Source organism: Candoia aspera, chromosome 6 (assembly GCF_035149785.1).
Source record: "Candoia aspera isolate rCanAsp1 chromosome 6, rCanAsp1.hap2, whole genome shotgun sequence".
In the NCBI taxonomy this organism is placed as follows: domain Eukaryota; kingdom Metazoa; phylum Chordata; class Lepidosauria; order Squamata; family Boidae; genus Candoia; species Candoia aspera.
Window position 1 is genome coordinate 13974380 of NC_086158.1, and position 12243 is coordinate 13986622.

A 12243-nucleotide genomic window follows, 5' to 3' on the forward strand; every position below is an offset into this window, starting at 1 on the left:
CTTTCAACCACAGGCATGCCTTTAGTAAAATAAGCTGAAAAGCCATATTAGGCTATGCAGATAAAAGCAGACTTCAAGAGGTTGAGGCCAGAAGAGACTTTAAAACTTCCTTGACTTTCTCATTCCTAAATCCCTATATGTGAGATAATTATGCAGATAACATTTTTAGAACAAGGATGGGAAATACTTGATTGCATGTTCCAGCCTCTCTCTCTTGATTACCAGGCTGCCCTGTTGCCATGCTGTCTCTTCAGCTTCATCCTGATAGGTCCCCTAATTGGCAGAAATTAGTAAAAAAGAAGGCTTATATGCAAATTCTTCCCCCCCAAAGTCATATCAGTAGCAAATCTCCTGTTTGAGGTAATTATAGCTGAATGGGCTTTTGCCTCAGGCCAAATCTACTGCTTGAATCAGGAGCCTAACAGATTTTATCAAGGATCATCAGAAAAATTCTAGCCCATTTTTAAAGGAGCTATACCTTATCTGTGTAGCTCTCTAGCTTGTCATTCAATGTTCTAAAATTCTAAATTCTTTTTTTCTCCTTTTCCACTGTAATAAAAGCAACATAATATAGTTCTTTGAAGAGCACTGTTCATTAGGAATCATATTCCCTTTTTTTCCCCCAGTGCATTTTATTACATATGAAACAAATATACAAGAAAATAGAGTTCACCTTTACTGGAGAGAGGCTGTTTTATTAAAAGGAGAGTTAGCAGTTTCTAATGAGAATATATTTTATCGGTGCCTTACATAATTTTGCAGAGCAAATTCAAAAGGCGAATCTGCTTAAAAGCCCATCTGCTTTGCCATTTAACTTATTTTACAAAGGAGATTATAAAAGCTACATAGAATAGCAGGGAATTTGATGCATATTTTAGTATTTTTGAACAATCTTTCTCGAAAGGCAATAAAGCAATAAAAGGAGCTTTTGGACAATTTCACTCATGCTCTATCATCTCTTTTCTAATTTTAATAACATGTTTTCTGTAAAACTGTATTAAGGCAGGCATATATCCATTTTCCCACATGGAATCAGAAAATTTGTCTGGAATGCAGAGAATTACATGTAATCTTTCTTTTCCTCTTTCTTTTTCTGGGATACTGCAAATACTTAAATTCTACATCTATGCAAAATATCTTGACACTTATACCTTAAAGAATATTTCCCTTTTATAAACTTTCAGACTTCAAAGATAGTTAGAACTCTGTATTCATCACTTTACCTATAGATATATAAGACATATAGTTAACTCATTTATAGATACAAGCATCTGTATGTTATGTGTATGTACTTGGTAGCAGCAATTACTGCATGTGTATTTAGTACTTATTAATCCACACAGATATCTGTTTGTGATGTTTGTACATCATTTGTTGAGTTTTTATTGATTTTTATTTTATGGTTGGGGTGGGCTGTTTTGTGAGCCATCCAGAGTTGTTGTGACAATATGGGCAGCTATGTAAGTATTTTAAAACAAACAAACAAACAAATAAATGTTCTTGCGTGATTGAACTTTAGATACAAGTAAAGAGCTGATCTGCTCCTATTGTGAGATTTCAGTGGAATTTTGTAAACTGGTATATAATACAGAACAGATTTCTAAGTGTAAGGTATAGAAAAATACAATTTGTAAATAAGCAAGATCTATATAAACATATAAGGCAGTATCATATAGATCTTGGTTGGAGGAGATTTTAAGGTGTAAATACTAATAATAGTTAATAGTAAAGTTTAAGCTAGTAACACAATGTTAAATAATTAAACTAACACGAAGACAGAAAGAGACAGTTAACACAGGTAAAGCTTTCAATGTGTGAAAACCTTGGGATAATGAGATGAAAACTGGCAGGCTTTCAAGAGAGAACAAAGGGAAAAGATGGGCCTCTTTGTGAGTAGCTTAACAGAAAGAGAGAGACGGTGGGACCCTATGCCATTAGCACTATGCAATCAACATCAGGATGACCTCTCCATGAATTAGGGTAGGATGTGCCAAAAGAATGCAAGGGAGGAAATAGCAGGCAGGGGCCTCCACTGGGAACAAGGAGATAAGGTTTGGTGAAAATAAGGGTAAGAGGGATGAGGCGGTTGGAAGATTGTGCGTCTGAGACCCTAACCAATGGGAGATCAGGCTAGGGAAAAGGCGACGGGTGAAGGGATGACCTATAGAGTGTGAAACCACCTATCCCGGAGGGGGGGGCAGGAAAGGTAACCAAAAATATGCATATAAGGGTCTGAACAAAGGAAAAGGGTGTGGCATCTCTTCCTTCGATCAGACTCTGCGTAGCCTGGTCGAGGTGCCCACCGCGCTTTGCAAACCGCTCAATAAAGTAAGTTCCTTTTCAGAACTCTCTGGTCCAGTTCTCATGATTTTCATATCCAACATAAGGGCAAAGACAGCCACTATCACTTCTTCCCACTTGACTGTTGTCAAGATGGAGTAAAGGGTCTTACTTGACTGGCCTCACCAATATGGTTCCTAGTGTTTAGTCGTGGAATTATCCTAGAGAAGCAGATCTCTAAACAGCAAACACTTTTCCCCTTCCTTGTGGATGGCTTGATTCCAAGATTAGTAGCCATAGATACTAATACTCCATGAATTTGTCCAGTTTTTTTTTCTATTAAGGCCATCCATACTGGTGCCACATCTGCTGGCAGTGAATTCCAGAATTTATGTTATGCAAAAATATGCTTTCTGAATCTCCCTTCCATTACTTGTAAAGGATGAACACAAGTTCTAACAAGCTGTGTAAGAAAAAAAATAAAGTCCTTCTCTGTATCCGTAGTTTCAAATCATGCATAATATTATATCCTTGTATTCTATCTTCCCTTGACTGCCTTCACTCCAGAATTTCAGGTCCCAGACAATTTTCCACATCAGTAGATCTGTTGGAAGAATCTCTTCATGCTGTGTTACTGAATCTTCACGCATTGTAAAGAAAGGTGTGGACTACTCTAGGCCATGCACTTAATAGTGTACTGACCAGGCCTGACCTGTTTTATTTCCACATTGGAATGTACATTAAAAAACTGACATAACTTCCCCTACAGCTGTACATTATAATGAAAGTTCACTGGTACATAAGATTGTCCTCCAGTGAAGACATTATTGCAAGACACTGATAAGGTTCCACAGAACACAGTATGAAAACCTTTTTCTAACAAATGAAATTTGTCAGGACTGAAAAAATAAATTTAGGATTCACGTGTTTTTTTTTTAAGTAATTCCTGAGGCTGACTTCCAGAACCTCAATTTATAAAACTTGTTCTGTTCTTAACAAGTATATAATCCATTACAACTTTTGCACAAATAATTTCTCAAATTCTGTTACCTACGTCTCCAATAAAAGAACATCATTCATTACTATAATGTCACTCTGATTTGCTTATTGGTAAGTTGCTATGGTCATTAATGGAAAACCAAGGTTTAAATATAAAACCAACTAACTGACATCAAAATGCAATGAAAAATAAACCAGGTGAAATAAAAAATCAGGACAACATAATTAAATAAGTTTCCAGTCTCTTTCTTACTCACATATCCTAGTTATTCAATAAGTATTCCTTATTTTTAAGTCCATTCAATGCTGGGGAAAAATATTGCATCCCATGCAGGATATTTGGGCCTCATCCCTATGGATTCTGGTTTGAGTTACCCCAGTTTTGTGCTACCACCTGAACAATAAACCACACTATTAATTACGTTTGGAATTTCTTATAAGACTATTTTTATTCTGTTTATTTTATTATACCTGTTCTTAGTTATTTTGAGATCCTATTATACTTATTGTTTTTCTGTTATATACTGTATATAGAAGTATGTAACAGTTGTACTATTAGATATTTTATTGTATCTGGTCTTAGGGCTGTAATAAACTGATTTGTAACAAGGAACATATATAAAGTATGCAATGCTATGCTATGACATTAGACAGCATAAGACTGATTTACAGATGCAGCCATATGAGTAAAGATGAGGAACAGTGGGTATGCTGTAGTAATGGATTCCTGCACTAAGCAGGAGGGTGGTCTCCTATGTCTCTTCCAACCCTTACATTCTATGATTCTGTGATTCAAGTTTCAACATTGGCTTTCTGGACATCACCCATGCTAGTAAACACTATAATATAATGAAAATCCCACATGTTCATGGAAAATCTTTATAAAGGGAGCACATGAGAACTACCAGTATCATTTCATCTCAAAGCAAGGGAGATTTTTAAAAGAAAGTTCCTTGAAAGAACTCAACATTGCTCTTTTTTATCACAGTACCATTATAAAATTCCTGCTTAGACAGAGAAGTTGTCATGATTAATGATGGTGAGCAGGAAGGGGCTCCCATCCAGGGGGAAAACACATGCGTAGTACTGAGGAATTAAGCAGCCATTCAAAGAGACACAGATCAGGCCCGCCTTAGCTTTTGGGATTTATATGTCTGGGTTTTTCCCACGCTTATTCAGTTTGTTAGGATTCTGTTTATGTAGCAGTAATAAACCCTAGAGAACTACTCCTCGTCTCAGTGTGATTCTCACTGTTAGGACAGAAGTCTTCTAAATCTTGGAATAGGAACCTCACTCCTATTTAACAGTTTTAAGCTTGTGAACTAATGTTATCATAATTCATAACTAGTCCATAATTGGTTATATTGTTGTTATTGTTATCATTTATAATTACACAATCCATTCAGAAAAAAATATTATCTATTGCGATGAAATTTCAAACTGTCTTCCAATTTTTACAATAGTATATCACCCAAGGTTTTTTATTGCTTTTAAAATAATAACAAAAAGAAACAAGAAACAAAACACAAAAATAATTATTTATGGAAAAAAATGAATATTACCCAAGTTCATATTCAGAACATAATTAATATAATATCCTTGTCTACCCAACTCATAATTTTTGGCCTATTATTCATGCTAACAAGGTAGGAACCCAGTATTGGTCCATTAGTCATATAGATTCCTAGTCACAGGAAATATATATTAGCATTGAGTGATTGATTGATTGATTGATTGATTGTACCACCACAATTATTGCAACTCATTGCAAGCCAACAATGTTGAAGACCAAGAAGTTCCTTGAGTACATTTCTTCCATCTAGGTCTGCCAGTGCAATATGGGAAGAAGTCACAACACTTCAGCTCCTTTACTCCCAGGATGCTCCAAGATTTGCACACATAACACCTTTGTTGTGTAAGCTCCACTGGGTCCCAGTTTGCTTCCGGGTCCAATTCAAGGTGTTAGTTATCACCTTTAAAGCCCTACATGGCATGGGACCAGGATATCTGAGGGACTGTCTCATCCCTATTACATCGACCCGCCCATCCGGTCATGCAGGGAGGGCATGTTACGGGCCCCTTCTATAAAAGAATTCCATCTAGTGGGGTCTCAGAAGCATGCCTTCTCTGCTGTAGCTCCCACCATTTGGAACATCCTTCCCCCAGAGGTGAGACAAGCCCCCTTGCTCCTGGACTTCCGCAAAAGATTAAAGACCTGGTTTTGTAGGTCTTGGAATGGGAGGGCAAATAATTACACCTGGGGATGGCTAGCACCATGAAGTGATTAGGAGGGACCTACCACATTGAAGGACTGATTAAGATCTCTTCGCCATGTAGATTTTATTATATTTATATTTATATTGTATTTTGTAATCGTAATGGTTTTATATTTTAATCTTGTTTTATTCTAAGCTGCCCAGAGTCCCCCCGTAGGGGAGAGATGGGCGGTGAATAAATTTATAAATTTATAAAATAAACAAATAAATAAATGTAGGCAAGAATTTGAGCTTTTACCTGTACTCGGTCAGATTCACTTCCAGCCTTCCATTACTCTCATTCTAAATTATAATCAAGAGTCTTACAATTACAAACCTACCATATTTTCCTTATAGGCCAAATAATTTTAAGTTTCAGCACCCTTATAACTTGAAACCAAAGTCTGCCTTTTTCAAAGGCTGTTGCCCTTAAGAAATAAATAAATATCTTGCCATTTTATAGAAATCATTGCCCTTACAAAATGCATAATTTTATACTCTGGATCCGTTCTTGGTATAAGAATAGAATTACACTTAATATATAACTATTGAATATAGTTATATGAGCATGCTTCAGGCTCCTGTATCGCCTCAGCCATCTTCTCTTCCATGGCTATCTCTGCCTCTCCTTTTCACATAATTAAAGTTTAGCATTATGTCTAGTAGTAGTAAGCTAATTAACCAATTCAGGAAAAGAAAAGAAGACAATTATGAGACAGCAAATAAAAATCATAACAAAACTAATAATTATAAAACTGTTGTACTCAGAATACAAGGAATTTTGCAAATAGGAAAACAAAGCATAGTCACATTCAGAGAAATGACATCACATTTCTTGTTGGACAATAATAACCAAAAATAAAACAAATCCCAGTATCTTGGGAATCTGACTAGATGGGGTATTATTTTGTAGGTCTTTTGGAACCTTTGAAGACCAAATTGTTTCAGACAGCTTTCACTGAGGTGACTGTTGCCATCTTTATGTTATTTATTTTGTTTTTGTTGTATGGCTTCAATTTTTTAACATTTTATTCTTACTGCAGATGGTTTAATTCGCATTTGTTCTACTGTATGTAAACCATCCTTCAGCAAAGGATCGTTACCTTGTCGTGGTGCTGGAGCTTGAGCACCTCAATGATGCCATGAGCTAAACCGTGAAGGGTCACCCAAGACGGAAGGTCATGACAGAGAGGTCAGACTAAATGCGATCCCTGGAGAAGGTAATGGCAACCCACCCCAGTATTCTTGCCGTGAAAACTAAATGGATCAGTACAACCAGAGAGATGTCGGTATACCATTGGAAGATGAGACCCCCAGGTCGGAAGATGGTCAAAATGCTACTGGGGAGGAACAGAGGATGAGTTCAACTAGCCCCAGACGTGATGACGCAGCTAGCTCAAAGCTGAAAGGACGGCTAGCGGCCGACGGTGCTGGTGGTAAACGGCGAATCCGATGTTCTAAGGATCAACACACCATTGGAACCTGGAATGTAAGATCTATGAGCCAGGGTAAATTGGATGTGGTTATTGGTGAGATGTCAAGATTAAAGATAGACATTTTGGGCGTCAGTGAACTGAAATGGACTGGAATGGGCCACTTCACATCAAATGACCACCAGATCTACTACTGTGGACAAGAGGACCACAGAAGAAATGGAGTAGCCGTCATAATTAATAGTAAAGTGGCTAAAGCAGTGCTTGGATGCAATCCAAAAAACGATAGAATGATCTCAATTCAAATTCAGGGCAAGCCATCTAACATCACAGTGATCCAAATATACGCCCCAACCAGATGCTGAAGAAGCTGAAGTAGAGCAGTTCTATGAGGATCTGCAGCACCTACTGGACAACACGCCTAAAAGAGATGTTATTTTCATCACGGGAGACTGGAATGCTAAGGTGTGCAGTCAAATGACACCTGTCAAGAGTAAGGATGGCGAGCAGGGGGCTCCCATCCAGGCTGTAAAGCGCATGTGTAGTACTGAGAAATTAGGTAGCCATTCAAAGAGACACAGATTGGGCCCGCCTTAGCCTGTGGGGTTATATGTCTGGGTTTTTCCCACGCTTCTTCAGTTTGTTAGGATTTTCTGTCATGTAGCAGTAATAAAACACTAGAGACCTATTCTTGTCTCAGTGTGGTTCCTGGCTGTTAGGACATCACCTGGAATTACAGGTAAGCATGGCCTGGGAGAACAAAACAAAGCAGGACATAGGCTGATAGAATTTTGACAAGACAACTCTCTCTGCATAACAAACACTCTCTTCCAACAACCTAAGAGACAGCTTTATACATGGACTTCACCAGATGGACAACACCGAAATCAGATTGACTACATCCTTTGCAGTCAAAGGTGGCAGACATCTATACAGTTGGTAAAAACAAGACCTGGAGCTGACTGTAGTTCCGATCACGAACTTCTTCTTGCACAATTTAGATCAGACTAAAGAGATTAGGGAAGACCCACAGATCAGCTAGATATGAGCTCATTAATATTCCTAAGGAAAATGCAGTGGAGGTGAAGAATCGATTTAAGGGACTGGACTTAGTAGATAGGGTCCCGGAAGAACTATGGACAGAAGTTCGCAACATTGTTCAGGAGGCGACAACAAAATACATCCCAAAAGAAAGAGAAAACCAAGAAGGCAAAATGGCTGTCTGCTGAGACACTAGAAGTAGCCCAAGAAAGATGGAAAGCAAAAGGCAACAGTGTAGGGGGAGATATGCCCAATTAAATGCAAAATTCCAGAGGTTAGCCAGAAGAGATAAGGAATTATTTTTAAACAAGCGATGTGCAGCAGTGGAAGAAGACAATAGAATAGGAAGGACAAGAGACCTCTTCCAGAAAATTAGAAACATTGGAGGTAAATTCCAGGCAAAAATGGGCATGATCAAAAACAAAGATGGCAAGGACCTAACAGAAGAAGAGATCAAGAAAAGGTGGCAAGAATATACAGAAGACCTGTATAGGAAGGATAACAATATTGGGGATAGCTTTGACGGTGTGGTCAGTGAGCTAGAGCCAGACATCCTGAAGAGTGAGGTTGAATGGGCCTTAAGAAGCATTGCTAATAACAAGGCAGCAGGAGACAACGGCATCCCAGCTGAACTGTTCAAAATCTTGCAAGATGATGCTGTCAAGGTAATGCATGCTATATGCCAGCAAATTTGGAAAACACAAGAATGGCCATCAGATTGGAAAAAATCAACTTATATCCCCATACCAAAAAAGGGAAACACTAAAGAATGTTCAAACTATCAAACAGTGGCACTCATTTCACATGCCAGTAAGGTAATGCTCAAGATCCTGCAAGGTAGACTTCAGCAATTCATGGAGCGAGAATTGCCAGATGCACAAGCTGGGTTTAGAAAAGGCAGAGGAACTAGGGACCAAATTGCCAATATCTGCTGGATAATGGAAAAAGCCAGGAAGTTTCAGAAAAACATCTATTTCTGTTTTGTTAACTATTCTAAAGCCTTTGACTGTGTGGACCATAACAAATTGTGGCAAGTTCTTAGTGGTATGGGGATACCAAGTCATCTTGTATGCCTCCTGAAGAATCTGTATAACGACCAAGTAGCAACAGTAAGAACAGACCACGGAACAACGGAGTGGTTTAAGATTGGGAAAGGAGTACGGCAGGGCTGTATACTCTCACCCTACCTATTCAACTTGTACGCAGAACACATCATGCGACATGCTGGGCTTGAGGAATCCAAGGCTGGAGTTAAAATCGCTGGAAGAAACATTAACAATCTCAGATATGCAGATAATACCACTTTGATGGCTGAAAGCGAAGAGGAACTGAGGAGCCTTATGATGAAGTGAAAGAAGAAAGTGCAAAAGCTGGCTTGCAGCTAAACCTCAGAAAAACCAAGATTATGGCAACCAGCTTGATTGATAACTGGCAAATAGAGGGAGAAAACGTAGAGGCAGTGAAAGACTTCGTATTTTTAGGTGCAAAGATTACTGCAGATGCTGACTGCTGTCAGGAAATCAGAAGACGCTTAATCCTTGGGAGAAGAGCAAAGACAAATCTCGATAAAATAGTTAAGAGCAGAGACATCACACTGACAACAAAGGTCCGCATAGTTAAAGCAATGGTGTTCCCCGTAGTAACATATGGCTGCGAGAGCTGGACCATAAGGAAGGCTGAGAGAAGGAAGAGAGATGCTTTTGAACTGCTTTTGAAATAAGACAAAACCAGACAAAGAAATAACTCCCTGTTTTAAAAAGTACTTTTAAATTTGAAATATCTTAATTAATAAATTGTCAGGGGATATATATTTTTACTTTTATTTTATATTTCCTAATGTTCTAGGGTCACACCACTAAGATAACAAATGTATTAATATAGTAATAGCAGAGTGAATGCTATATTATTATGTGATATATCTTATTAGTCGATAGTTTATTATTGTATTTCTTTGTTTTACTTTGCTTTTTTCCTTTTAAATTTTGCTGGTCATTGACCAAATAAATATGATTGATACATCCCAAAACTACATTAAGAACACATTGTGGGACTTGAAATATGTCCCTTCATAATTTAAATTGCAACCCTCTCCAAGTTGTAGTTTCCAGCTGGGCTCCGAACAGAAGTTGTGCCTGGGTTCTAGCCAAAACTATTACTGGTTCAGCAGGTATGAATAACACAACTCTAAAGTAATAGGAAGACTGCAGAGGTGTTTGCTGATTTTTGTGCATTTTGAAGAACATGCTCTGTATAGACCCTATGTTTTCCAGTAGTATGAAATACTTGAAGATTTTAACTTGTTCAGTCAGCTTATTCAATTGCCAAGCGTGAATTTTAGGGCACTTAGCAAAAATGAAAACCATGTTTTTGTGTAACTAATTTTGAGTTCTATTGCATGTGCAAGGCTCTCTTTAGGCCAAATGGCATGGGAGATAGCAACACAGCATCATCTTCATATAGGAAGATTGCAGTACAGGTAGTCCTCGCTGAACCCCCACTCGTTCAGCAACCATTCAAAGTTATGTTGGTGCTGAACAAAGGGGACTTATGACAGGTCCTTGTAGTTGCAGCCATCACAGCATCCCCACAGTCACATGATCATGATTCGGGTGCTTGGAAACAGGCCCACAATTATGACATTGCAGCATCCTGTGGTCATGTGATCGCCATTTGCAACCTTCCCTGCTGGCTTCCAACAAGCAAAGTCAATGAGGAAGCTGGCAGGAGGTCAGATATGGAAATCATGTGACGACGGGATACTGCGACAGCACAGGATTTGCCTAATGGACAGCAACTGGGACTGCCTCAACTGCCGTTGTAAGTCAGAATAGTCACATGACATTGCACTTTATGACCGGGTCATTTAGCAACAGAATTGCCAGTCCCAATTACCATCGTTAAGAGAGGACTATCTGTATGTCTATTCTTTAGTTACAAAGGATGATGAGCTTTAATGAATTATTATTTTAATCCAAATAACTGATTTAACAAAGATAACCCACCCCACTTCATTATCATGTTTTATCATGTTACTTCAGATATAGACCGAAAGTTACATACATACATACGTATATATATATTCTTTCTTATACTGTATGTCTACTACTTTACTGGGGTATTTAAAAAAAAACAGTTATTTATTTTCCAAACTTCCTAATGCCGAGCAGAACTGAGACATTTTATCCAGTAAGTAGGCGGAAAAAATTGTGATTTCCCCCATAACAGAAGAAAAAAAGGGAATAACTGTTGTCACTTACATGCAAAGTTTTAGACAGTTAAGTAATACAGATTTAAATTTAAAATGACAGATGTGCTGGCTTGGAATATAATGGGTACTGAAGTGAATGTTTACTCCTTTTAGCAATTTGTAGTTAACTCTTACACTGTCTGAATATTTTAGTCAATTTTCAGATTTGTAAATGTGCTACTGGGGGGTCAGAATGTATATGTAGCAATACTGTCTTGGATGTATAGAATATTGGGAGCAAACTTGAAAGGCAGACAGACTTCATTTTAAAGTAACCCTTAATGAAGGAAAGAGGAAGAAATCATGTGGGTGGGATTAATCAGGGTTTGTATAGGTTTTGATTCAGGGCAACTTCATTGGCATATCCATGTACTTTTGTCAGCCTCAATATCAAAAAACACTTTGCCACTCTCTTCTTCTTTGTTGTTGTTGTTTGACTTCCTAGTCTCATCTACAGCCCTAGTATTTAAGCGTTGTCTCCCATCCAATCACAAACCTCCTTAGTTTCCAAGCCCAGAAAAGATACAATTCAGTGCTACTACTGGCTGGGAACTCCAAGGAGCCTGGGGATTGGCTTCTTACACAGCACACCATTCAGATATAACACTCCCCCTATAACCCATATTTCATTTTTGTAATAAAGATATATGTCTCTAATTCTCACGTAGCAGGCAAAGATGACAAAGACAGTATCTGTTCAAATATTCTGGCACAAGAAAGGATCTAGGAGATGACAAATTTAATGGGCAAGGTGACAAATTTATTGTCCTCCATATATACTATAGATCATTATCATCAGGAGCCAGCCTTAGTTAGCTCTGTCAAGTCTGTGCCAAGTCTTAAGAAGAGAGCACTCCTGAGATTATACTGACTGATTATCCTTCAATCAACCCAAGGCATCTATGTGTCAGATTTACATCTGCCCCCCACCTTTCAACTAAGAGTGAAAGGCAGCATTCCCAGTGCTCCTCCCTCCAGTGTTATCCCT